Raw genomic sequence first — 27,768 nt, forward strand, 5'->3', positions numbered from 1 at the left:
TGAAGCTCATTTCAGTATTATTTACAATAAAACAATATATGTAATTCTACTTCTCATTCTTATTGTCACAATAACTGTTTATAATACTTAATTGAAATGAAAGACTCTTTCATGGAGGATATACTATTATGTATTTTTAATAACAGTTAACCATCTGTTCTTATAAAAATAACAGTACTTTAATAATTGATGCAAAACCACCAAAGTTAGATAGTAACAAATGGGAATTGTCTCCTCTTAAATGGTTGTTTACTGTCCATACTGGCATTGAGCAACTTAAATTCATGAACCATGCTTTTGGAAAAAATTAAAATCATATTGTCATTATTGATATGTAGGGCATTCACAACAGATATCTAACAATTATAATTACAAACTGTTTTAGAGAAAAAAATTCATGAAGAAATATCAAAATGATTCAGCTTTTATGTTCTATTCAGCTTTAAAAGGTGGAATACCATTGACAATAAAAACATTCAAATCTCTCAGCATTGTTGGGATTCAAAGTTAATAACAATGACAATTCCCAAAATAAAATGCTTATTTAATTGCATCCAAATTTGAAGTACAAAATTCAGCCAGTGCCAGATTTGGGCATGTTACTGCTTTTATATTATTCAATATTATTGCTGGAAACTGTAAACAAAGAAGATGAATTCCAGTTGGCATCATTCACCTACATTATGTGTTTTCCCCTTCTTTTCCATTACCTTGTGGTAGAACTTTCTAAAATTTAAAAATAATAAGTTTTAACCTAGAGAGCCAACAGATAATTTCAAACTTTGTTTTATGATTTTCATATAAATTATTCATATAGAAATTTTGTGTAGGACCAATATGATTGGAGTACCTACTGCTTATTTTATTTCTACTTATCCTGTTCATAAGGAAGTTCTGAGAAATATGAATTAGTATTACTCACAATAATGCCATACATATTCATAAAGTCACATTAAAGGATTATATTCATGGTGTCATTATTTACCATTTATGCGGAAAGGCTTAATGGCCTCTGTATCTATAAATAATCTGAAAATTGCAGCCTTTGGTGAATAAATTCAGTCATTTAAAAAGAAAACTGAAAAATAAGAATACACAGAATATGAAATGCCATATTTTTTAAGTATTAGACTGTATCTCATATTGGGAGGAGAAATGCAATTTTGCACATTCATTCTCTATTTAATTGTATTTATCTTCCTTAAAAGTTGCTATGTCGGAATATATGTATGTGCTGAGGAAAAAGATGTACACTCATTTCAATTAAATAACAAAAACAAATTTCTAAACAATTCCAAAAGATTTATAATTACTTGCTCTCCCAATACCTGTCAAAATATGTTGCTATCCCAAATAGACATTGCATTTGCTCATCTAAAATTTCTACCTGAATACAAGTTGGTTGACTAGAATAAGCTTGCTTATTAAAGGTAAACACAATGAATAGTAGAAATAGCTTTTAAGTGTAGTGAAAATCTGTAAAATATTTTAGTTGGTGGAAGAATTTTCTCTGAATGCTTCCCTAATTAGCACAATTGAGATATGCAACATATGGGATAAAATGAGATTCGTGATATATCCTGGTAACTTCAGTAACTTCTAGTTTGCTTAATATCCTAGTTATCCTATGTATTTCACATAATGCAATCTTATCCTAATAATAATGGACCAATATATTTTAAGCCTCAAACATATCACTGACTTATTAAATTAGATAACAGTCACCTGCTATCTTTCTACTCACTTCCCCTTCTAACCCCAGTCTGACTGCTCTTTCACTTAAGCAGAACATCCAGCTTTGATGCCACTAGACTTCCCCTTTCCTTCACCATGCCTCATCTCCTTACTTTTCTCCTTACCCAGCCTAAATTTTAAGATTCTGTTTAAAATCACTCAGCAACCTCAAGATTGCTAGAATTCAACTGTTTACTTAACCTATGCATCCATCTAACAGCAAAACATAACTGGAAAGTAATAGATAATCACATTAGGTCTTAATCATTTTAAATTCTTGGCTGCCACCCTCAAATGAGCTACTAATGCTGGTTGCTAATCAACCTATTACACTACTCCAATTACTCTTCCTGATGACTGTTATATAGCTTACCCTTTCTCCTCGAATATGTATATTCTCTTTTGCCCTCCCTCTTGATGATGGTCCTCCTAAATGTTTGATTGTGAAAATGGGAGGGGGTGTAGGTTGGGCAAGGTGTCTCATACTTGTAATCTCTACACTTTGGGAGGTCAAGGCAGGAGAATCGCTTCAGCCCAGAAGTTTGAGGCCAGCCTAAACAACACAGTGAGACCTCATCTCTATTAAAAAAAAAAAAAAAAAAAAAAAGCCAGGCATAGTGACACACACCTGTATTCTTAGCTGCTAGGAGGCTGAGGTGACAGGATTACTTGAGACCAGAAATTCGAGGCTGCAGTGAGCTGTGATTGTGACACTGCACTCCAGCCTGGGTAACATAGTGAGCTCTGTCTCAAAAAAAAAAAAGAAAAAAAGAAAAGGTTGTTGGCAGGGGGTATTAAAAGAGGACTTCTAGTAGCTCAGACAACCACATCTACCCATCTGTGTCTGGGACCATAGATTCTGCCTTCCATCCTATTGCTATGGTTAAAATGTGTATACCCACTAGGTCTCATTCCACTTTTCGATAAAAGGTCTCGGGTGTTTTTGTTTTGTTTACTTTTTACATTTTCCTCTGATGTCCTCCTTAACTATAATTTTGGAGGAAAGGCAATGGAACAAAAGAAAAAAAAATAATTATTGGATTTTACTTTTGTAAGTTGGCTTCTAACTCTCTGGGCCTTGCAGATATTTCAAACTTCTATCCTGGAAACCTTCCAAGGCTCTTCAGAAGTCTCCAGCTGTGCTCTTCTGACTAAAGATCCTTTGATATGCCTGATACCTTCTTCAACTAACACTTGTATTTCAGTCCCACACTCAGACAGTAACTGCAGAGCTCTTCCACCCTCCCCGTTTTCGTTGGTAGGACATAAAAAGACCGTGTGCCAAATATCTCTTCAACTTCGCCTACCTCTGGTCCAAGGAAAATGGTCACCAGCAGGAACGTTCATAGCCTGTTGCAGCCTTCTGGTGTCTCCCTTCAGCTCTACTGCCGCCATTTTAGCTGTATTGGGTGTTAGTCCTGGGCCCTCCATCTGTAGAGAATGCATTAGCAGGCTTCAGGTTTCAGGTGACTCTTCAGGCTCTCTCCACCTGTCTCTCATTATACTCACGATGTAGTGTTCTGCGGTAGTTGCACCTGCTGTGTAGCCATTTTACAACTTAGTGGTGTAACAATTAATTTTATTGTGCTCACAAATTCTACAGGTCAGAAATTCAGACAGAGAACAGTAGGGATGGCTTTTCTCTGCTTTAGGATAGCTGGGGTCTTCCTGGGAGCAACACTTCAGGGCAGGAGGTGACTTGCTCCCTGGGGTCTGGAATCATCAGGAAATGTTTTTAGTATATGTCTCACAGTTGATATTGGCTACCAACTGCAATTTTAACTGAAGCTTTAGAATAGACACATGATTTGGGCTCTTTTGGTGCCCTCACAGTAGTTGGATTTTATAGATGGTGGTTTAGACTCCAAAATGAATATCCCAGTTAACTCAGTGGAAGTTTCATTATTTTTGTGGCATATCCTCAGAAAACATATAGCATCACTTCCACCACTTTTATCTGCTACAAATGAGTCACAGTATTACTCAGATTCAAGGAGAGAACTTTACCTCTAGATAGGGAGTGTCATGGTTCTAAAAGGGAATATGGGAAGGGACATATTGTTGTAGCCAACTTTGGAAAATACCATATACCATAGATTTTCTCAAAGCAATTGTACTAACTAAATTATTCTTTCACAGATGTTCTGGCTTTTTAAAATACGTACATATAGCCTTGATCCGACTGAGAGGTACACGAGTCAGGGAATATGTTATTATGCATTTTCTTAGTAAATTATGCATCTTGAAGTATCACTACATTTTGGAATGCTACATCTTGTTATAAATTTTAATGTTTTAGAAAAGAAATAAGTAGCTCTTCTACTGCCCTGTAGCATCAGTCACCTGGTATCAGTCACCTAGCCCCAGCGCCCTGTCACCAAACTCTAGACATGAGAATAGAGATAGCCCCAGATGACACAAAAAATTGAGTTGCCTTTCTCAGCCATAAAAACAGAAAACTTTCCTTCTTGCAGAGTTTTTAAATCATAAAGAAATAATTTACTCCTTTGATCTGAAACTTCTGATTATGTTGTAGTCCTAAAAATTTTATGACCATAACAGGAAAGTTACAACATACAGAAGTACAAATATAATGTAAGTATTTAAATAGCGTTTTTAATATAAAATATACAGAATAAAGTAACAACTTGATACAGTTTTAGAAACATTTCAAGTACTATGAAGCCAAAAGACCTGGGCTTTCTGTATGATCATTTAAAAGGCCACCTCTAACTAAAAAAAGATCACATTTCTCTTAGTGGAAAAGCTTTCTTTTTAAGTATGGATTTGGTATCAGTCGCACTTGTTCATTTTGATCTGTTTTTTGAAAGAGTGTGCGTATGCGTGCTTGCAAGTGTGTGTGTATGTGATTGCGTGTGTGTGTGCATGTGTGCAAATGTATGTGTGTGGATGTGTGTATGTACCGCATCCTATGAAAGTGACAATCTAAAGGACTGCAGAAACAGTTAATAAAATACTCCATACTCACTTATGTAAGGTCAACAAATGAAATGTCTGATAATGTCAAAAACTCTACCTTGACTATAGCACTATTACCCTAAATATAGTATTGCTTACAGCTAAACAATTTAATTTTCAGAAAACATAAGCATAATATATGTTAATAAGGTTACAACTTTAAAGGTTGTAAAACCAGACAGTCCTTCAGATCTCTCTTGAAAGAAGCATATATTGTTACTTTTATTTGTCTTCAGATAGAAGATCTGAAAATGGAAAACAAGGTCTCAGGAGATACAGCTTGCCTTAGAGGAGAGATGTCATGATATGAATATCCTCTCCAAAAACTCAGGTTAAGATTTAATCTTCATTGCAACGGTACTGAGAAGTGGGGCCTGTAAGAGGCAATTGGCTCATGAGGGTTCTGCCCTCATGAATGCATTCATTCATTCATGGATTAACTAGTTAATGGGTAAATAGATTAACTCATTAACCCATTAACTGGTGGTTTTAGATGAAGAGGAATAGAAATCTGAGCTAGCACTCTCAGCCCTCTCACCATGGGATATGCTGTGCTTCCTCAGGACTCTTCAAAGAGCCCCACCAGCAAGAAAGCTCTCAGCATACATGGTCCCTCAACCTTCGACATCTCAGCCTCTATAATTGTAAGAAATAGATTTCTTTTTCTCAGAAATTATCCAGTTTCAAGTGTTCTGTTATAATTTACAGACAACAAACACAAGGATATGCCATGCTATTCTCTGCCCTGCAATGTATTTGTACCCACACCCTAAGCAGTGTAGCTGTGATTAAGGGCATTTTCACCCAGGAAGGTAAGCTGACAGTAGCCACAGGAGGTAGACCAGGATCTGGGCTGAGAGGTACATGTCCTGAACCTCCTGAAAGGTAACACTGGATCTGAGAGAGACCATAATTAGAAGCAGCTAACCCTTATCATCTCTGTAATAAAGCCAATTGGTTATCCCAGGTCTTGTTAAAAGATTGGCTTTTATTAATTCTTACTCTCTTACAGAGAGTCTAGGGAAGGGTCTCCCCTCAAACATAGAATAAGTACTAAGAGGAAAAGAAACAGAGGCCTTGAAAAGGTGGCCCAGGCACTACCGAAGTTGATCTGAAATCAAGTGGTAAACTGGAAAGACATTGTTTAGAGGTTGCTTTTTGGTAAAAGAAAGTGACAACCAAGAAAGATTTAGCTTAACACATAGAATTTGTAAAGGTAATCCTCTTAAAGCCTTCCATTTTCCTTTTTTTCCAAATTTTAAAACTTAGTATAAAGTAAAAACATGGTCTTTGGAGTTATGGTTGCAACTGCCAAAGTAAATAAAGGAAAAATGCCTCTCTAAGGTAAGTAGAATAGTGATTTGAATTTGTATAATAAAGTAAATATATTGTTTTTGTAATAATAAAAATTAAGCACAAAAGTAGTTTACACAGCTTAACTTCATATGCAAGGTGACGACAACACGTGACATTTGAATTACATATATTTGATATGCAGAAGTGAGAGAGGAAAGAATCAGGCAGAACAAACTCGGGAATGGAATTGAAGAGAAAAAGTATATATTATATGTGCGGGAAAAGTGAGTAGCTCAGGGTTTTAGACCACACTGTGTAAAATATGAAAGTGAGAGACGGTATTGGGAAAGTAGAATGGTGCTCAATTGCTAGTTTAAGGAATATTAACTTCTCCAATAACCATAGGAAGGACATTGACTGTTATTAGGCAAGGGAGTGGCATGCTTAGCAATCTTTGTGAGGAAACTAAAACTGAAAGCATTAGGTAGCAAGGTTTGGAGAAATCAGAGAAACCAGAGCAGAGATGCTAGTTACATGCATATATAAACATGAAGTAAAGTAAATGGAGGCTAGTTAGGAATATATTTTAATCATGAGGTAAAGTAAATGGAGGCTAGTCAGAAATACATATTTTAATCATGAAGTAAAGTATAAACGGAGGCCAGAATATGCTAGAGAGACTGAAGAGTTGGATATAAGAGCTATTGTAGCAATACAGTCAGTAAGGCTGGATATCTGGAATCATTTAAGAGAAAGAAGAGAATCAGAAGTAACGCTAATCTTTTACAGTTAAGTACATCAAAAACTATTGATTCCAAAATAGCTACAGTAAACACAGAAGGAAGAAAGATTTGGAGAACAAATAGGAGAGGTAGGAAACCAGTTAACTTTGTGTATTAGATTTTGAGGTTCTGGCAGAAAAACTGGATAGCAAGGGTTGTTTTTTTCACTAAAAGTTTGGAAATTTGAGTATAAACCTCTTTTATGTACAGTGTTTTTCTTGCAATGAAATAGAGAATTTTGGTTAACACGTTCAGTATCCATTCTAAACTGCTGGGAGAATGAAATCATTAAAAAAATAATATAAGCAATTGCTACTCCTAATGGTAATTCTGGTTAAGTATTAAAATATCTAAAGTAAATGTGTCACATAATTTTATTGTACCAGGTATTTGTGTCTGTGTTCACAGCACTATTGATCTAAGTTAGCCAATATTCCACTATGGAAAAACAAGACTCCACGATACACAAAACTCCCCCAAAGCAACAAGTTTTAGGGCATTCATATTAAAGGACAATTGCTAATACACACTTCAATGAGACTCCTGATTATACATATAAAAGATCTTTGATTCATTTATCCTTTTAAAGTAAAAAAGAAAAATCATTTTCTTGGTTTATGTTTCTATCTACGTACTGTTGACTTCTAAATTGCATATCTAGTCAGGACCCCTCCTTGCACTTCCTACACACCTATCCAACTACTTATTTGGAATGTAAAATGGATATCTAAAGTTAGCGCATTTTTACATTATTATCTGAACTGGTGCTTTTAAATGTAAAAGTAGAGCTAAAAACAAAATGATAAAATCCAAAATTTAGAGGAGTTTAAAATCATTCAGTGCTATTAAAGGACATAAATTCAGCTGGGCATGCTGGCTCACTCCTGTAATCCTAGCACTTTGGGAGGCCAAGGCAGGTGGATCTCCTGAGGTCATGAGTTCAAGAGCAGCCTGGACAACATGGTAAAACCCCGTCTCTACTTAAAAAAAAAAAAAAATTAGCCAGATGTGGTGGCAGGTGCCTATAGTCCCAGCTACTTAGGAGGCTGAGGCAGGAGAATCACTTGAACCCAGAAGGCGAAGGTTGCAGTGAGCCAAGATCACACCACTGCACTCCAGCCTAGGTGACAGAGCGAGACACAAATTCACATACAAAACAACTATTCAGAGGGTCAAATATTTCTAAACAGATAGAAAAGAGAAAAAGCATTGCTATATTTGAAGATTATTTTTTATTCAACACCAGCTTTTACACCAGAAAAATAGGACTGCAGTCATACTTCCTGTGTACCGTAGAGCTGGGGTGTGTGTGTGTGTGTGTGTGTGTGTGTGTGTAGACAGAGAGAGACAGAGACATTTAGCTTCTATTTTTATTGGTAAATTGGATGAAGCTACAAATTATGTGTGCACCACATCCAATTCCAAGTTTTTAATTTAGTAAATGTTCTATTTTTACCTCATAACTTTTCTGCATTTTCTGCAATAAAATTTGTTTTCCTAACATCATGTGATCTTATCTTAAATGTTAGACCATTTAATTGAATTTATAATAAACAGTCATCACAATATTGTTAGGTATTTTACTGGACCAGTATAAATGTCCAAAGTTTTACTTTTATTTCATAAACTGAATGGAGACAAATTGAGCCATTATTGGGATTAACTGTTTTTCTATTTTTAGCATTTAATGGCTTTGATATAAAACTAGCATCATATAACTGTGAAGTACTTCTGTTAATGGAGCTATAACTTCATTATTTGTATGAACAAAAAAAATCCTCAAAATCTAAAATGAGCAAAATTATTTTAGATGAATAGTAATTTCATCTAAATGAAAAGCCAAGCTTCAGAAAGTGATTAATTAAACACAACTATAGCAGCTGCATGCATTAAATTATTATCATTGGGTAAAATCTTTTTAAATGGCTATAAATGTTTGAACTAGATTTTGGTTTCCTGATTTTCATGTGGTCAGTGGCATCACTTTGGCTCACTGACTTCACCAGCTCAGGCTTCCATCACAAAATACCATGGATTGGGTGGCATGAATAACAAAAATTGATTTCTTATAGTCCTGGAAGCTAGAAGATCCAAGATTCAGAGCGCCACCAATGAGAGTTCCCTTTCTGGCTTGCCAATGGCTGCCTTTTTGCTATGCCTTCTCCTAGCTTTTCCTTAGTATGCATGTGAAGAATGAGAGGTAAGGAGTAAGAGACAGAAAGAGAGAGAAAAACAGAGGGAGACGGAGATGGTCTACCTATTTGTTTAAGGCCACCAATCCTAGTGGATTAGGACTACGCTATTAAGACCTTATTTAACAGCCAGGCTCAATGGCTCACCCCTGTCATCCCAGCACTTTGGCAGGCCGAGGTGGGTGGATCACTTAAGGTCAGGAGTTCAAGACCAGCCCAGCCAACATAAAAATACAAACAGGAGGCCAAGGCAGAAGAATTGCTTGAACCCAGGAGGTGGAGATTGAAGTGAACCAAGATCACTGGCTGCACTCCATCTAGCATAAGCAACAAAGCAAGACTGCGTCTCCAAAAAAACCAAATAAATAAAAAGAACTTATTTAACAAATAACTTCCCTAAAGACCCTATCTCTAAATATAGTCACATTGGGGATTAACGTTCAACACGTGAATTTTATCAGTCCATAGCACATACATACTACATACATAATGGATTGTTTAAATGTCTCAACATATTATACAAGTACATGCTTATTATGAACTTTCTTCAAAAAAAAAAAAAAAACCCATGATCTATTTTTGGTTAAACAATCATTTTCATTTATTTGAACTCATTTCTGTCAAATGGTTTATTGCATTATCAAACAATAAAACAAATAACTATTTGCTTGGATTTAGATCGTAAATTAAATAACAAAACCACTATAGCAAGGATAGTCAGACAACTCTCTCTATACTCAGTGGTAGAACTTCTTAGCCCTATTTCCTATACCCATTTCACGTACACTTCACTTATATGTGCCCACGCTTTCCACCAACTTGGTTCACAATAGGCCTGGGGTTTTGTGAATGTTGCAGGCACAATCATGTCATAGTACACCCAGCATTGGTTCCTCTCCTCCCACCACCACCAGGTCAGAGGGAGTTAGTTGCTGCTACCTACATACATTTTGTTTTATCTGTAAGTGTCCTGCACTGGTCTTTGAAAGGCAACTATCAGCCATATGCAAATGAAAGGTCAAAAACGAATGACAAATTATTTCTGTCCTTCTCTCACATTTAACCAAGTATTAAAGTGAGAAGTCTATTCACTTCCCCACATACCTTCCAAACTACTAGTCAAAGCCATGACAGAAGCTGCAAGCACAGAGTGGAGGTGCACCACACCAGAATCTAGTTGGTTCCAATGTAACTATTAGTAGTGGGTTGATGCCCGCCTACCACAAAAAAACAAAAAACAAACAAACAAAAAAAACCTCCAATCAAAACCCGTGTAAGCAAACTTATTTAGAAAACAAATGTCTTCATAAATATAATCAAGGATCTCAAGATGACATCATCTTGGATTGGAGTGAGCCCTAAATTCAATTAGTGTCTTTAGAAGAGGAAAGATACACAGAGAAGGAGAGCATGTGAAGAAGGAGGCAGAAATTGGAGTTTAATTTACCTGCAAGTGAAGGAATGCCAAAGATTGCCAGCAGCACCAGAAGCTAGAATGAAGGCATGAAAGAAATTTTCTCTCAGGACTTCCAGAAGTCCTGCCAACAGCTTGATTTCAGAGATATGCCTTCCAAAACTGTGAGAGAATAAAGTTCTGTTTGATTAAGCCAGGCATTTTTTGGTAATTTGTCATGGCTACTAAAAGAACATAATACACTACTAATACTAATATTTTGTTACACTATAAAATAACAAGAGATGACTGGGTGCAGTGGCTCATGTCTGTAATTCCAGCACTTTGGGAGGCCGAGATGGGAGGATCACTTGAGGTCAGGAGTTTGAGACCAGTCTGGCCAACATAGTGAAACCCTGTCTCTACTAAAAATACAAAAATTAGCTGGGCATGGTAGCAGGCACCTCTAATCCCAGCTACTCAGGGGGCTAAGGCAGGAGAATTGCTTGAACCAGGGAGGTGGAGGTTGTGGTGAGCTGAGATCGTGCCACTGCACTCCAGCCTGGGTGAAAGAGGGATATTCCACCTCAAAATAATAAATAAATAAATAAATAAATAAATAAATAAATAAAATAACGAGAGACATGCTGTACAGCATACAACATAGACAGGACTTTTCAGACAAACTAAGCATGTCTCAAATTTGCTATGTTCAACTGAACCCTTCCTCTTCTCCTTCTAGACTAAATTTTTAATTTTTTTCCTTCTTAGATAAAAATCCCAAGTTTCTACTGCTTCAGCCAAAATTTTGGAAATGGCTTTGCACGTCTTTGAAACTTATACTTCAGAATCATTAGTAAATTTTATCAGCTCTAATTTTGGAATTTATTCTCCAAATCACCACCTCTCACCACTCACCTGTTCCCACTGGAACTGGCTGCTGTTCGCCCATCACCACCTCCCAAGGTCTCCCTGCTCGTTAGTTCTGTATTTAGCTCTTTGCACTCCATGTTGACCTCCAACATCCAATGATAGTGGAATTTTGAGACAGGTCTCATCCACCACCCAGGCTGAATGGAAGGAAGAATCATGATCAATGTAGGCTTCACCTCCTGGTTCAAGAAATCTTCCAATTTCAAACCTCCATAGTTCAATTACAGGCATAATTATGGCCAGTCATTTTTAAATTTTGTAGATGGATCCACTATGTTGCCCAGGCTGGTCTTGAACTCAGGCCCTGCTTTCTATCCTCCCACTCAGCCTCCCGGGCAAGCAAGTGACTATACATGAGCCAATACCCCAGCCTATAAACAATTTTATGCAAATTGGCTATAGATAAAACAAGTAAGAAAATTACTTCAAAAACTCACCCTTCACAAGATTGCGTTTGTTAAAGTATTTTACTTGTAACCTCTTTGTGTATTTTAACCATAATTGGCCTTATGAAATTTATGAATATATGTTTATTAAGCATGTTTTTATTTAACACTTCTATAGCCAAACACACACACACACACACACACACGCAGACACACACACACACACACTCTTCTACATAGCCCTTTGAAACAACTTTCACAATTTTGCTAATAAAATGAAACACACCCCAAGAAAACCAATAAAACATGTCTCCTTCACATTCAAGCTAGACTTTGTCATATAACTTCTAAACCAAAACTCTCCGGCTTCCTATTCACTAAGGCTTAAATTATTATGAAGAAATCATAGTAGTCTGGGAAAGCTTTGACAAGGACCTGAACCAAGAAAATTACAGTTGGGAACACATCACCAACAAACACGAAACAGTGTCACTGTAACTATATCCTCTGAAAAGGTATGATAGAGGCTTAATCTTTGATACTTCAAATAGTGATCTTATTTGGAAATAGGAGCATTACAAATGTAATTAGTAAGTTAAGATGAGATCATACTTGAGTAGCATGAGCTTTTAATTCAATGTGACTGGTGTCTTTATAAGGAAAGAGAGACATATCCGGAAAACACCATGTGATGGCAGAGGCAGAGACTGGAGGGATGCAGATACAAGCAAAGGAACGCCAATGATCAGTGGTCACCAATGGAAACTAAGAAGAGCCAAGGAAGGAATCCTCCTGTAGGCCTTCAGAGGCAGCGTGGCTCCACTGACACATTGACTTCTGTCTGGCCTTCAGAACTGTGACAGAATACATTTCTGTTGCTTTAATCCACTCTGATTTTTGTACTTTGTTATGACAGTCATAACACAGCATGTCACCCTAAGTAAAGCCAAAAGTATTAAAATGACCTATTTGGCTTTTTTATACTTTGGGTCCCATCTTGTTCATACTCTCATCCCCTACTACTTTTTTTGCTTGTTCCTTCAGCTCTAGGCATCCTCTTGACTAAAGGAATTGGCATTTTTTGTTCTTTGTTTGGAAAATTTTACCCTCAGATGTCTGAACTCAGCAACTTTGGGGCTTAACTCATAGGCTACCATTTCTGTTAGAACTTCCCTGGCTACCATGTTTATAATTAAAACTATATTCTACTCTTGGCAGCGTGTGGTGGCACACACCTATAGTCCTAACTACAAGGAAGGCCGGGATGGGAAAATCACTTGCACTCAGGAGATCAAGTCTACAGTGAGCCGTGATTGCACCATTGCACTACAGCCTGGGGGACAGACTCTGGGGGGACAGACCTTGGGGGACAGAGCCAGAACCTGCCTCAAAAAAAAAAAAAAAAAAAAAAAAAGCACTATAATCTCCAAATTCTCTATTCCAATTTCTATTTTTTTCCACAGCACTTTTTATGTACTATTGATATACTGATTTATTCTATATATCAATTATAGAATTGATAATTGATATATAGAATATAAACAACTATATATATATATTGTTTATTTTGATTAACACTATGTCTCTAGCACTTGGTATAGTAGTTGGCACACAGTATTTTTTGAAACAATGAATAAATGTAAAATGTGGCATATTCAAAGAAATGTTCATAAAAATTGAATATGGCTGCAGTTGATTTTTGGTTTCTTGGCAGTATATGAAGGATTAAAAGATCATGCTAAAAATAATCAAAAGCTATATTATAGATGATGGTACATAGTATATCAAAAATTTGGACTTGATCTTTTAGCTCAATTGTTTTCAAAATTGGTTGGAATTTGCTATAGTTGCTTATATGGCAACACATTGTGCAAACAAAATCTTACCCACAAAAATATGTAAAAACGATGAAGTTAAGCTCCTCAGTAGGAATCAAGATAAGAGTGCCAGCATCTTGCCCTCTGTCTGTTTCTTTTCCTCTTCATCACACCTGAAGGTCACAGTATTTACCTCAAGATTCCTAAGAGCATAAGTTGAGAAGCATTGCTTTAAGCTATAGAAAACTTCTGAAGGATTTAAGCAGTTACATGATGAGATTTGCATTTTTTAGACTGGGGCAACAATATGAAGGATGAAGCAGAGGCTTGCAAAACTGAAAGCAGAAAGGCAGCAGGTTGGAAATAATAATCATCCAGAAGAGCTCTGACAAGGACCTGAATCAAGGAAATAACGGTGGAGAACATCACCAACAAGTGAGAAATTGTGTCACTATGACTTGATTAATTCGTTAATATGTAGAATGAGGGGAAAAGAAGAGGGGGACTTCCAGTTTTCTACATTGGATGCCTAGGTGAAAGATGGTACCATTTATTAATACAGAGAATATACTAAAGGCATTCAGCCTACAAAGATCTCGATTCCACAAATTCCACACAATTAGCTTCCACAAATACCACAAAAAAAGGAACTGTGGCATTTCTACCTCCTACTTGGCCTCAGGGAATCCTGGATGAATAATGCCTAGGTGCTACTAACCCGGTCACTCATTTGCCAGCCTCATACCCCTATGTTGCCTATCAGAATACGTGCCAAAACCTGTGGAGATTAAAAACACAAAGCAACAATACAAGCACCCTAGAAATCAATGGTAAATTGCCCATATGACTGTGGCCATCTGCTTCCCAGCTGGCATATCCTTGGAGATGCCTTAGTATGGCTGTTTATGATTGCTTCAGTTTCTGTAATCATAAACTATTGGATGGCCCCCTATGGAGTCCAACAACATGACAGTCATACTCCATAACAGAAGAGAGCTGGGTAAATGAATTCCTAGGAAAAAGATAGACAGAAGATGTCTGAAATGCAGATCCTCCTTTTTACCATCCCTGTTGAGTAGCACCTTTTTTTAAGGAGATGAGTTTCTTGAAACTCACCAACATTTGCCCATCACAGGTACTAGTATTCATATTCCTCAATTTAAGAGCTGAAATTTGTTTGATCTTGCTTTGAGTCTGGCAGCATTCTAAACTTTTTAAAATTTGAACTTTTTTTCATTCAATAATTATGACCACAACTTTTGAATTAAAGAAATAAAGAAATAGAGGGTTTCTAATTTGTTTTCAAAAATTTAAAGGTCATAACTGGAATTCAAATTCAGTTGCCCAGCAAGAATATGCATAATGCTAAGATATCGCACATCTGAGCAAAAGTATTAGTCTCCATATAGTTTTAAGTATAACACTTCAAAAAATTTGTTTTAGTGAATAATTTATATAGAAGATATTCAGATAATATTATAATGGCTAGAAAAAATTAAATATAATTGGTATTTCCTCAACAGAACCATAGATATATTTCCGTGTTTTGAACACTATTTTTGTTGTTGTTAAGGAAAATTATCTTCTTGCTAAACAGATCACTAATGGAAAACTTTGGGTTAGTTCTTGGCTGAGACTGACTCTTCATTTACTTAGTAAAATTTGTATCTAATAAAAGATTACACAAAATACATATAAAATATTTGGAAATGTATAGAATAACTTCATTATCAATTTTTTGTCACTTAAGCAGTTTTAGAATATATACATTTTAGATAATTTAAACAACAAAAGATAATATAGTATTATCATACTAGTTATGTATTATTAATTTAATTGTTCATTTTAAAATAACTAAAATAGTATAATTAGATTGTTTGAAAAACAAAGGATAAATGCTTGAGGTGATGGATACCCCATTTACCCTGATGTGATTATTATATAACACATGCCTGTCTCAAAATATCTCATGTAACACATTTAAATGAATAAATGAATGAAGCAATCAGTTCAGTCAATATTTAACAAGTATTTCTGACTCACTCATGATGGGAAGGTGACCATATATTGTATAGCCCAAATGAAATGTTGATATTGAAGATATGTGCTATGCTGGGGCAATATGCTTAAAATAGGAAAAGCCTGGGAAAACTGAGATGTGGTCGCTGTAATTAGGAGCGAGTAGCTGTACCGGACACATAGTAGCTGAATATTACCACCTATGCTGATTACAGTGGTGAAACAGCAGATATGATCTTTATTTTCATCAAATAGCAATCTAGTAGGGGAGACGCATTAAACACACACTCGTTTTAGTTAATTCATAATTACAAATTGCATGTGTTTTAGATCAAAAGGAAAATCATTCCTCAAGAGTGAATATATCTTAAACTGAGATCTAGAGGAGGAATGGACCATTATAAACAAGAAAACACTATGTGTGAAGTCTGATTAGTGGGTAGGACTAGAGTGATCATTAAGCGAACCGAAAGGTCACTATGAGAGAGCCTTTAAAGTAAGTAGTAGAATGGTTTAGATAAGTCTAAAAGGATAGCTGACATTTTGATCAGGCAGGCCTTTTATGTATAATAATGGTTTTTGTCTGATTCTAAGGGAAATGAAATTTATTGAACTCAGAGAGATAGCAATAATAAAAACTGACAGACAATATGAAGAAGATTAGCTAATTGGCTAAATTAAAGGAAGTGACTGATCATATAAGAAATGTAGGAAAAGGAAGAAAAAAACTGATTAAACAAGCTTCTTAAGAGTTTATGAGAATTCCAGATTTTACTTAGAAGCAACATCACATAATATTTCTTGTATTTTGGAATACTTCATGCATGTTTTATTTTTATTTAAATGTTAATAAAACTTGAGATTCCTTACTAATGACTAATTATTCATGAGGAGAAACTTTTCAGAATATTCAAACATTTTGTGTCTTTCCTCCCTCCAATAGTATTTACTTTATTTATCAATTTGGATCTTTTTGCAGATGATTTGTCACATCAAAACTATAAGAGAAATTGAAATTATATTTCAAAACATTTTCCTTGTGTAAAAAATAAAATATTTTAGAATATCAACCCAACTGTTAAAATAATTTTATATCCATTATAATTTTAACTTAAAGTTACAATAAGAAGTGCTTTCTTTACTATTATCTCAGCAAAGACCACCACAATGGCCTAAATTGTAGTAGTAGCTTAATTGGTGGTATCTTTAAATCTTCTTGCTTAAAAAATGTGCTTGATCGAAGGTTGTCATTTCTTATCTGTATTTTAGATGAGCTTTTTTTTTTTGAAAACCAAAAATACCAACTGAATACAACCACCAGATATCATACAGATATCAGCAAAAGCTCCTTGTAAAGATGAATATTCAGGTTTTATTAAAAAGGAGTATGAATCAGAGGTTTCCAATCTCAACTGATTTGTGCAAATATTTTTATCTATTGACTATTTGTTCATAAAATGCTTTTATGAGTATTAGTTTGTCATTCTTACCAGGTTCCCCTTCCCAAATTAAGCAGGAAAACCACAACTTAAACTTTTATAGAGTTTCAAGCCAGAATGACAAAGAGATATTTTGGGATAGGCAAGACTGTGACTTAATTTCCTATATGAATGTAGCCCTGAATACATGAAGCAGAGATGATGAATTTTCCACCATAAGTTTTGTTCCTCTTTCCATAGTACAGTGATATAATTGAGAAATAGCTGCCCTGCCAGGGACCACATGTTCAGATGCCTTGAATCTATGGAACTATTTGTGTATATTATCTATCCTCTATTCCCCATCTGCCAGCTAACTCCAATAGACTCAAAACCCTACAGGATGGGAAAAGTACAGAATGGAAGGAGCCTGAGTCTCTAATCAGTCATGAAGAGTAAAGCTAGTGATCAACTAAGAGCTTCCATATTGACTGTTACATGATCAATAAATTTATATTAACTAAAGTCACTGAAATTTTAGGATATATTTACATCAGCAATTAGAACTCTAATATAGTACCCAATTGTGGTAAAAGGGTATTGCAGCAAAGGAAAAAAATAGGAAAACACTATGCCTTCCTTTAACAAAGTAATTTTTTGCCTTTCTAATTTTGTTAGATATTCATATAAATGTCTGTTTTTAAAAGTCTTTGAAATGGTTAATATTATTTTAATCTACAAACCTTTTCGTATTCTCAAGACATTTCCTTTTTCTTGAAGAATGCAATCATTTTGACTTGAAAAGTAAAGCTTATGATATGCTGAACAAGTTGCCCTTTTCAAATAAAACTTCTAATTGTCTTCATGACCAAAGGAAAATAAAATCACTAGTATTTAATTTATACTTACCTGTTATGTGTGAAATTTATATTGTATTAATAGTACAAACTCAGTCTCTTGAATTTTAGAAATATATTTATGCAGGATCTATTTTTAAAGTCACTTTTCTGCAATAATTTAGACTCCAGTTTTGTAACATAGTACCATCTGGAAATAAAATATAATGCAGATAATTTCTCTTTTATCACCATAGCACTTTTGTGCTAGGCAAACAACTTTGTATCTTCTGCTTTTAAATGAGCTTGTGCAGGTGTGCTTAAAATCTTTGCTCAATAATTTATCTGACAACCTTCATAAAAATATTATATTTCCCTAATCACTTCTTATGCATTTTGAAATGTTTTAGGAGAAAATAAGTACAATTCAATAATTAAAGTAAGGCATGATGTAATTATTGCATTAAATCACTATAATGTGTTTTATAAACAATAAGAATGTAGCCTTGAAGTCTATAGGTTATTTATTCAACAAATATTTATCTAGTGTCTGAATGTATCAACTGGGTACTGTAAATAAAATGACACGTTATAGTTTTTGTCATCTATTAGAAAAATCACAACTACATATAACGAGGATAGTGCTAAAAGTAAGAAAATTAAAGAACTTGCTCAAATAGAACAATAATGGTGAGTAAACACTAAGACCTACAGAATTAATTTTCATTCCAGAAATGCTTATTTGGAATATCAAACATTGTACTCACCATTCTGTTGGGGACAGAGATAAATCTATGTGAAATCGTGTCTCATTGACTCAAAATTAGGTTGCAGCAGTTCATGAGTGGGAAGCAGTGTCTCAGTCTGGGTACACCACACTGAAGTTACAGTGGGAAGGATTGTCATCTGTTGTGCTGCTTTATCACTCATCTTGATGCAGCATAAGTCTACTGCTTTTGTCAAGATTTCAAAGATGAAGACATGTAGAGAAGATATTTTAGGGCAAGGGATAAGACCTACAGAGTATACATAGGTTAATAAAAGTAATCAGATTAATCTGAGACAAATAAAACTTAGGTTCGTGAGTTTATAGTTACCCATGCTATGTAACTCCTTTTAACATAGAATTTATATATAGTTATAGTTTTAGTGATTGTAGTCCCATTTTGGGGGCATTTAATTATCCTAAATTTCATTAGGTCATATTTTATCTCTGTTAATTTAACATCGTTTTCTGTAACTGATAATCACTGATACAGAAGTTTAAAAGACATTTAGATAAGTAGAATGAATAAATGAACATGACATGGTGCTAAATGCTGTGCTAAATACATTATCTCATTTAATTTTCATAAAGATCTGGTAAGGTGGACATTATTCTTTTTCAAAGGAAAAAATTGAGGCTTAGGGTAAGTAGCTTGTTAGATTACATAGATATTAGGAGCTGGAGTTATATGAAAATAGAGAAAACTCTTATTTTCTCTATTTACACCATCAAATATTTACTCTAGCAGAACAAACAAACATCTTGAAATATAAAACATAACAAACTATATTGGAAGGAATCAGAATGAACAGATATCAGAAATTTGAACTCCATATTTGAGTTTAGGATTTCTAGAAGATAAGAAAAGGTAAGATAAATCTGCATACTTGTTTTTATTCTCCACAATAATAAATCATAGAAAGCCACTTACAGAAGCATACCATTTGTAGTTGCTGCTGTGCTTGTTTGATATATTCCTAGGAAAAAAGAAAACCAGATTTTTATTAAAACAAACATTAAATGATAGGGTAAACCAATTTTCAATCATGAAAGTCACTTTAAATAGTTAGTTCTTAAATCTATTAGATATACAGAAGTAGAGACTGTATCTTTATATTATGCTTAGAAAAGGTAGTTTTTAAGTAGCTGCTGTAGTAAATATTCAATACATTTCACTCTGATTTTTAAAATAAATATTATATTTGAAGAATTCTTATTCAGAAGATAAAAATGGTACAAATTTTTGACAGATGCAAATCTTAACCAATACCAATCAAATTTGTCATATTTTTAATGCATATAAACTGTATCATTTGTTGAAATAAAATATATATTTGAGTTACACAATTTTATAGAAGCAAAAGATATTTTAGCAAGCATCTGTTTTGCTCATTTAATTTTTTTGTTTTTATGCACAAATTTTCTTTCTTCTCTTCCTTTGTATGGATCTGTAACTGTCAATCACATGGTCTTATTCCTCCACTAAAAGAAGAGAAGATACAGGTTGCACAAATTATTCACACTTGAAACAATAAAATAGAGGGAATCTCCACTGAGTTGAATAGCACCTCCCCAAAATCCGTGTTCACCCAGAACCTCAGAATGTGACTTTATTTGGAAAGAAGGTCTTTGCAGATGGAATAGTTAAATCAAGATAAGGTTATACTGGTTTAGAGTTGGCCTTATATCCAACAAGTAGTGCCATTATAAGAAGAAAGAGAGACAGAATCAGACACAAAAATTTTCAGAGGCAAGAAAACAAAGAAGCTAAGGAGTGTCCATGGCCACCAGAAGCTAGAAGGCATGGAGGAATCTTCCCCAGATCCTTCAGAGGGAGAATAGTCCTGTGGACATCTCAATTTCAGACATTTGCCTCCAGAACTGCAAGATAATACATTTCTGTTATTTTAAATCACCTAGTTTGTGGTAGTTAATTATGGCAGACTAGCAAACTAATAGAGGACCCTTTGTTGGGGTGTGATTTGTTCTTTTGGGCTTTAGAGCAGAATAATCAGGTGGGAACTATGTCATTGTTTGGGTCTTATTCTCACCAATATTTTGCTGGTTTGATGGATCTTAAGAGAGAGAGAGAGAGAGAGAGAGAGAGAGAGAGTGTGTGTGTGTGTGTGTGTGTGTTTATGGGGCATGGGACTGCAGTTGTAATAACTTTGGCTGCCAGAATTCTCATAACACTTAAGGTAAAGAAGGCAGGAGACTTATTCTTAGATGAACTCTTATTCTTCCGGTTCTTGGTTTTGGGCAGAACAAGTCCCGTCTTTCTATAGTGTCTAAGGGGCAGAAGAACAGAGACTATTTTGTTAAAGTTCTTCCACCAATATGCCTCCCTTCTCCTGCCAGAGTAAGAGTGATACTTACCCAGTTTAGTGAATTTGGAGTGACAGTCTGCCTGATTACTTCTTAATCAAACTATCTCCAACCTATTTTCATAGTTACCTAGTGCCTCTGACTGTTTTCTTTTGGGCATTTTGAGATACAAATTAATTTGTTTAGTAGTGGTCTTTTTTATACTGCATGGTTGTAAGTTTTCATCTTTCTATATTTAGCTAATTCATTTATGATTCATCAGTCTATTTTTTGCAAAATTGTGTTCATTTCTATTCTTTGGTGTTACCTCATCTTTCACAATCACATTCATAGGTTTATAATATTTTTATGTATTCAGTATAATTCAGTGTAATTTCAGGAAGTACTGGTATGAGCTCATGTGTTAAAGCTACCACATTTAACTATATTATTGTAGGTTATTGTTTCCTGGGTTATTTATCCATTATTTTCTGTCAGACCCTAAGCTTCTTGTCCAAGCGACAAGTCAGAGGAAAAATAAATGAAATGAAATAACGCTTCAACTTATTTGGCATGCCTCAAACTCAAACTCTAAATTTTTTCTGGGTAATTGTTGTTTAGCATATTTAGCATCCATTTTTTCAAATAGTTTTATTAAATACTTCCTACATAAGATATCAAGCTTCCACAAACTTGTCCAAAATCTAAATAATTTTTGAAAAGATGAGCCATAATTTTCAATAACAGATGTTGCCTAACACACATAGCATTAATATATACTCCACTTAAGAATGACAGGATATAAAGTAAATGCAGCACTTTGTCTATGAATAAATTATAATGTAAGTAAGAATATATCAGGTTGAATGAAGTATAAAAATTATTTTCCTAATTGAAAAGGTCCTCAATATTTAAGTTGTCTAGACAGAAGCAGATTGAACTAGCATGGTGGATAAATGTACTCACAGTACTACAGTAACCTTTCTGAAATTTTTCATCATTTTCATTTATCTGTGCAGCATTTAGCCATCTGTCTCTTCAGGTTTATGGATCTTAAATATGGAAATACTCCAATGTATAATTTTAATAAAATACTGCAAGGGACAAGATTAGCACATTGAATACTCAGTTATTACTTACATAACATTGTGAAACAGAATTTATTTTAAAATATATCTCTACTACTTCCAAATTAGTAGACATATAATTTATCAATATTTAGATGGTATATGATCATGATAACTTAAGATACTTAAAAGCAACTACGGACCTCAATAAAACTCCATTTTTATGATCCTTTAAATATAGATTCTTTCCCCTTCACTTTTGTAATTTGCTTCATTTTATGTATAGAGACATTAAAATACTCCACCATAAAAGTAATGATTTTTAAGAAAAACAAAAATGCACCATAAAAGAAACTGAGATGAAGATGTTTTCACAGAACTTGGTCTTTTAAGAATCGTTTGTGAAAATGCTACTCTCTTGTCAGATATTTATTCCTTGTCGGGGAGCAAAATGACGAGAAATTGTTCCCTGGTCAATAAACTGTAGAAAAGTCCTTTCTCTTGATCTTCTCTGATAATCACCCATGTCTCAGACTGTCGCTTAATGATATTTAAGCACAAACTTTTAAGAAGAAAATTTATATGTAGAAAAGAAGGATAATTATTATTTCAATAAAAATACCTTGGAGTTTCCTGTTCCTAAATAATCTCTTGGTGTTAAGCAGCATTTATGAAGTAATTTAATAAATTCAGTTTCTAATCACAGCTTAATTATTACTTAAAGGTCTTTCAAGTGTGCAGTGTACCTGTCCTCTCATTTGCCACAGGGAATTGGGTTTTTGAAACAAATGAGTTCTGAGATTGTGATGTATTTTACAGGAAAATAATATTGTGGTCATATTCAGAATTTCCTTCCTTCATTAGCTCAACGCTAAGGACGTGACAGATAAAATGAGTCAGATAAAATGTGAAAAGCAGAGAGGGAAAAGAAATTTGATCCTCTTTAGTGTGTTAACCCAGAAAAATGCCACAGGTGAATTATAAAAAGTCCCTGCAGCACTCGGCCTTTGTATCTCGTCATCATTTCTCAAGCTCAAGCAAGTTTTCTAAGCTCAATGTTTCTCTCCAGACTGCGTTGAATAGAAACTACAGGTTCCATATCAGCTGTTGCTCTCTTCTCAGTATTGGAAAAACTGTCAGCTTCTCATTTGAATGGATGCTTTGTTTTGGCTGTCTGCTTGAGTTGACTTGGTATACACGCTGAAACCTGTTCTTTGACTCTCATGCAGCTCCATACAATGTACCTGTGAGCTTCTCTCACCCAGATCATCAGAAATCCAGTCCTGGGTCTATTCTTCCCTGAGAAATGAATACACATGTGCTCCTCCTTCATTTTTGTTAAAATAAAGGACCTTAGCTTCTTTCAAATATTCTTGGAGGCCTGAACAAAACATGTTTTGTTCATATGGTCATAGAACCTGAAAGTGTGAACTGATGACATATCAGGTGTGTACATATGTAATCGGCAGCTGTGAATGGTGATGAGTTTCCTCCATACTCTTATATTGTACACTGCTGTTCATTTCCAAACTATGAGAAGTGAGGTAGACAAAACGTTTCTTTCTTAGAGGGAATGAAGAAATCATGCAGCCCAGTTTCCTCTGTTTAAATGTAAGGAAACAGAAATAAGATATTTAATTAGCAATAATCGTGCCTTGGATAAGCCTCATTGGTTACAATGCTGCCACTGCACAAAGCTTAAAATATTTAAACAACTTGTTCACATCATCATCAGAGATGTCCTTAATGGCCACTGCAGCATATGGTTTAAAAATCACAGGTTCTGGAGTCAAGCTGCCTGTGAAAGAATTTCAGCTATGCAATTAGCTAACTGTGCAACCAAAGCGATGCTGCTTAACCTCCATTTTTTTGCTTTTAAATTGGGAAAGACAATTGTAGCACTTGTTCCTTGAAACCTGTGGTTCCCACATACTAGTCCTTAAATTCTTTGCATCTGAGTTGCAGGGGAGTTTTTTTTTTAAATACTGAATTCTGATGACCAGCTTTGGAACATGTGGATTTGGTACATCTCAAGTGTGGCTTGTGAACTCATATCTATATTTTTAAGACAATCCTCCCTCTCTGCTAAAAGGGCAAATACAAAAGGATTCCCACTCACCATAATATAACCCTCTTGATAGTGATAGATCATTTTGTATATAACAAAAAATTAAGGGTGGAAAGGATGTGCTTTGTACATAAATTAGTTCTCTGACATGGCCTACAAGACTCTGCCTAATCTGTCCCTAATCAAACTCATCTTGTCCTTCTCTCCCTTAATTCTCAGTGCTACAGCCTTGGTAGTTACTTTTGAACACCTTACATAACTTCTTCCTACTAAAGAAACTTTGCACAGGCTGTCTCTCCTGCGGAAAATATGTTTCCCACTGTCGCTTTACCTTGTTAATATGCCTACCTATCCTTCTTATTTCAATTCAAATTTACTTCCTCAGGAGCCTCCAGGACTATGTTGACCTCAGATTTCTCCGCAGCATTTCACAATTTGCCTTTACAGCACTTTGTCGTAAGCATTTGACTTTATGTCTGTAATCTGCCAGGTTCTGCTTCCATGTGGGCAAGAATTTTTACCATTGTATCCTCAATTCCATACCTGGCACATTTTGGAAAGTTAATAAGTTTTATTTTAATGAATAAAACCTCCATAAGCCATTTTGATATAGTTGTGTTCATCGTTTATCACTTCTTAACACAATACCCCAAACTGAATGGCTTGAAACAGCAACCACTGTACTTATCTCTCATGATTCTGTGGGTTGACCGGGCTCGGCGAGGCAGTTCTGCTCTTCCCATTTTGATTCTCTGTGTGGGTGCACACAGATGGTTGTTGGGGCTAGAGTGATCAGGAGCCTCCAATTAGCATTGACATGTTCAGGCTCTCTCTCTTTTATATATTGTCAGACATTCATTCCCCCATGTGCCCCTCCATTTCGTCTTTCCAGTAAAATAACTGGAATTTTTTTTTTTTTTGTTTTTTGTGTGTGTGTGTGTGTGGTGGCTCAGGAATTCCAAAACAGCAACAGCAGAAACTGCCAGTCTTTCTTATAGATGCCTAACCTCTTCAATCTTGGAGCATTATTTCTGTCACTCTCAGTTGGCTAATTTGTCACCAGCCAGTTCAGATTTAATGTGGGGGATGGGGGAAAGTTGACACCAATGAATATGTTTTACTAATATGCACCAGCACAGCACTAAATGCTTTACACAGAATTCAAATAAAACTGTAAAGTAGGAAATAGTAACCTCATTTTTTAAATGAGGTTACAGAAATAAGCAAATACAAGCAATTTATGTAAGATGTTATTGTTAGGTAGTGAAGCCAGAATTCAATCTCTGCTCTTTTTAAATCTGAAAACTATATTGCTTGTTCTTATTATTTCCATGTTCTTCAGAAAGTCAAAAGCTTCTTTCCTGTCTTAGAAGTGTTTTCCTTTAGCTTTAACATTTAGAGTCACACATTAAAATTAACAAATATTGTAACATGTCCATTAATTTCATGTAAAAAGATATAAAATGGAATTTTCAAATGTATTAAAAATTAATTTATTGTAAATGAGAAAATTGCAAGCAACATAAACACTTAAACTTTGTTATCACTAAATTCATCTGTTGGCATTTTTAACCGAAATACTGAGGACTTTAAATTGGTATTGAGTAAGACTTACCTGAAGGTTGCCACATGCTTTTGTGAGGCCTCATAAGAGTTAACACAACTAATTAGTATTGTTGAAATGTCTGATCTATTTGATCTCTTAGTTCCTTTTGATTGAAACCTGATATATATATTTTTAAAATTCTAGTTTAGCTTCTTGAAAATGATTTCACGTAGTCTATTATCTCATCATATAGCTGCGGGGGACTTTAATACTCTGTACATCTATTCACTGATGTTAGAATCATCACACGTATCTGAAATTTTTATCTTGAAACAAGAAATTGAGTATTAAAAAATGAGAACCACAGGATATCACATGTGAAGAGATTATGCTCCATAACATGTAACCTAAATCAGAAAAGTGGTTGGTGGTTTTCTATTCATAATTCCTTGTTCACTTAAGAACATTGCATATTTTCTCTGATTCACGAAGTGTTATAATTTCAGGAAGATACACCTTTACTTTGAAATACGTAAGACTGAACATTTTCTCAATTAAAAAATTAGAGCTTTGCTTTTGAACATGTTTTTTAAGTCAGAGAATGATATTCACATATTTTATGAAAAGTTGTGAAACTACTTCTATGGTTTGAATAACGATATATCCTCCAAAATTTGTTTGAAAATTCATTCCAACGCAACTGTATTAAAAGGTGTGAACTTTGGAATTATTATCCTTATAAAAGAATTGAAGATTGAAGAAGGCTCTCTTGCCCTTTTGTCTCTTCTATCATGTGACGACACAGTGTTCCTTTCCTCTGGAGGATGAAGCAACAAGGTGCCATCTTGGGAAGCAGAGAGCAGTCCTCTGCCAATTCTGTTGGCACCTTGATTTTTGAACTTCTCAGCCTCTGGAACCATGAAAAATCATTTTTATTGTGTATACATTATGCTGTCTGAGGTATTTTGTTATAGTGTCACAAATAAACGAACACAACTACGTAGATGGGGTTTTTTGTATATCCTGAGGCATTCTTGAAATATCATCTCTTAGGAAGAAGCCACTTGACAAACTGGCAATGTTGAAGTACTGAATTTACATTTCTACTTCCCTTCAACCTCACCAGCATTTATTATTAATACTGTCATATTGTGTCAATCTGTTGAAAGTAAAATGCTGGGTCATTATTTATATTCAGCTTTATGCATATTAACAAGACTGTCACGTTTATTTTTTGCTATTGCTATTTCCTCTTCTGTGAATTGTATGTTCATAGCATTGCAATTTTTGAAATGGGCCATGTGGCTTTTTCTTATTGATTACTAGGGTTCTGACTTCATTTTCCTTCAAAAATGTACCACAAATATCAATATACAAATATTCTACCAATCTATAACTTGTTTTCATGTTTTTGTTGTTGCTTTGTGTATATGTGTGTTTTTGGTACATATTATTACTGGTGTCTTTGTGATACACAAGTTTTAACTTTAAATAGGACTAATTTCTTTTGCAATTAATGCATTCTGTGTTTAGTAAAAGACTATTTCACAGAAGTACTGCTTGTATTCTCAGTCTGGAATTTGAAGTAATTCTTAATCTGGAATTTATCTTTGTGTATAGCATGAAGTGGAACACTAGATTTGTTGTACTTCTAGGAAGATAGCTAATTATTTCAACATGATTTATTAAATAAATTATTTCATTCTTTCCTCCTCCCAAATGATTTGTATATATCAATGACATATTTATGTGTGACTGCCTCAGTTCCCAGTTCTCTTTCATTGATTTATTTGTTTAATCTTGTATAAAAACTTCTCTATTTTAAAAATGCAGAAGTATTACATATCCTGATATCTGGTAGAGTAAACATTCACATTCTTCTACCTCAAAATTGCCTTAGTTCTTTTTGACTTTGTAACATTTATATATACATGTCCAAACCAGCTTTTTAAGTTACGTACATGCAAACACACACATAGATAATTTTAATTTTAATTATAGTAAATTATTTTAAAAGAGGGGAATGACTCAACAAATTAAGTCATTATATCCATAAACGCGGTACATCACTACAAATATCTAGTTTTCATTTATCTTTCTGTTGAATTTCATAATATTTAAAATGTTTGGAACATAATTTGTTATACGTGTTTCTAGATACTGTATGTATTTTATACACATTGAATAAAATCTCCTCATTTTCTCTCCTCATATTTACTAGTAACCACCATT

General features: G+C 34.6%; 1 non-coding gene across 1 annotated transcript; it reads right to left on the reverse strand.

The window, feature by feature from the left end:
- Positions 1-23,481: 23,481 nt before the first annotated feature.
- LOC116268801 lies at positions 23,482-23,621 on the reverse strand. Its single transcript, XR_004175951.1, has one exon. It is a non-coding gene; the product is annotated as a U4 spliceosomal RNA (small nuclear RNA).
- Positions 23,622-27,768: the final 4,147 nt, after the last annotated feature.

Source organism: Papio anubis, chromosome 8 (assembly GCF_008728515.1).
Source record: "Papio anubis isolate 15944 chromosome 8, Panubis1.0, whole genome shotgun sequence".
NCBI classification, from domain to species: Eukaryota; Metazoa; Chordata; class Mammalia; order Primates; family Cercopithecidae; genus Papio; species Papio anubis.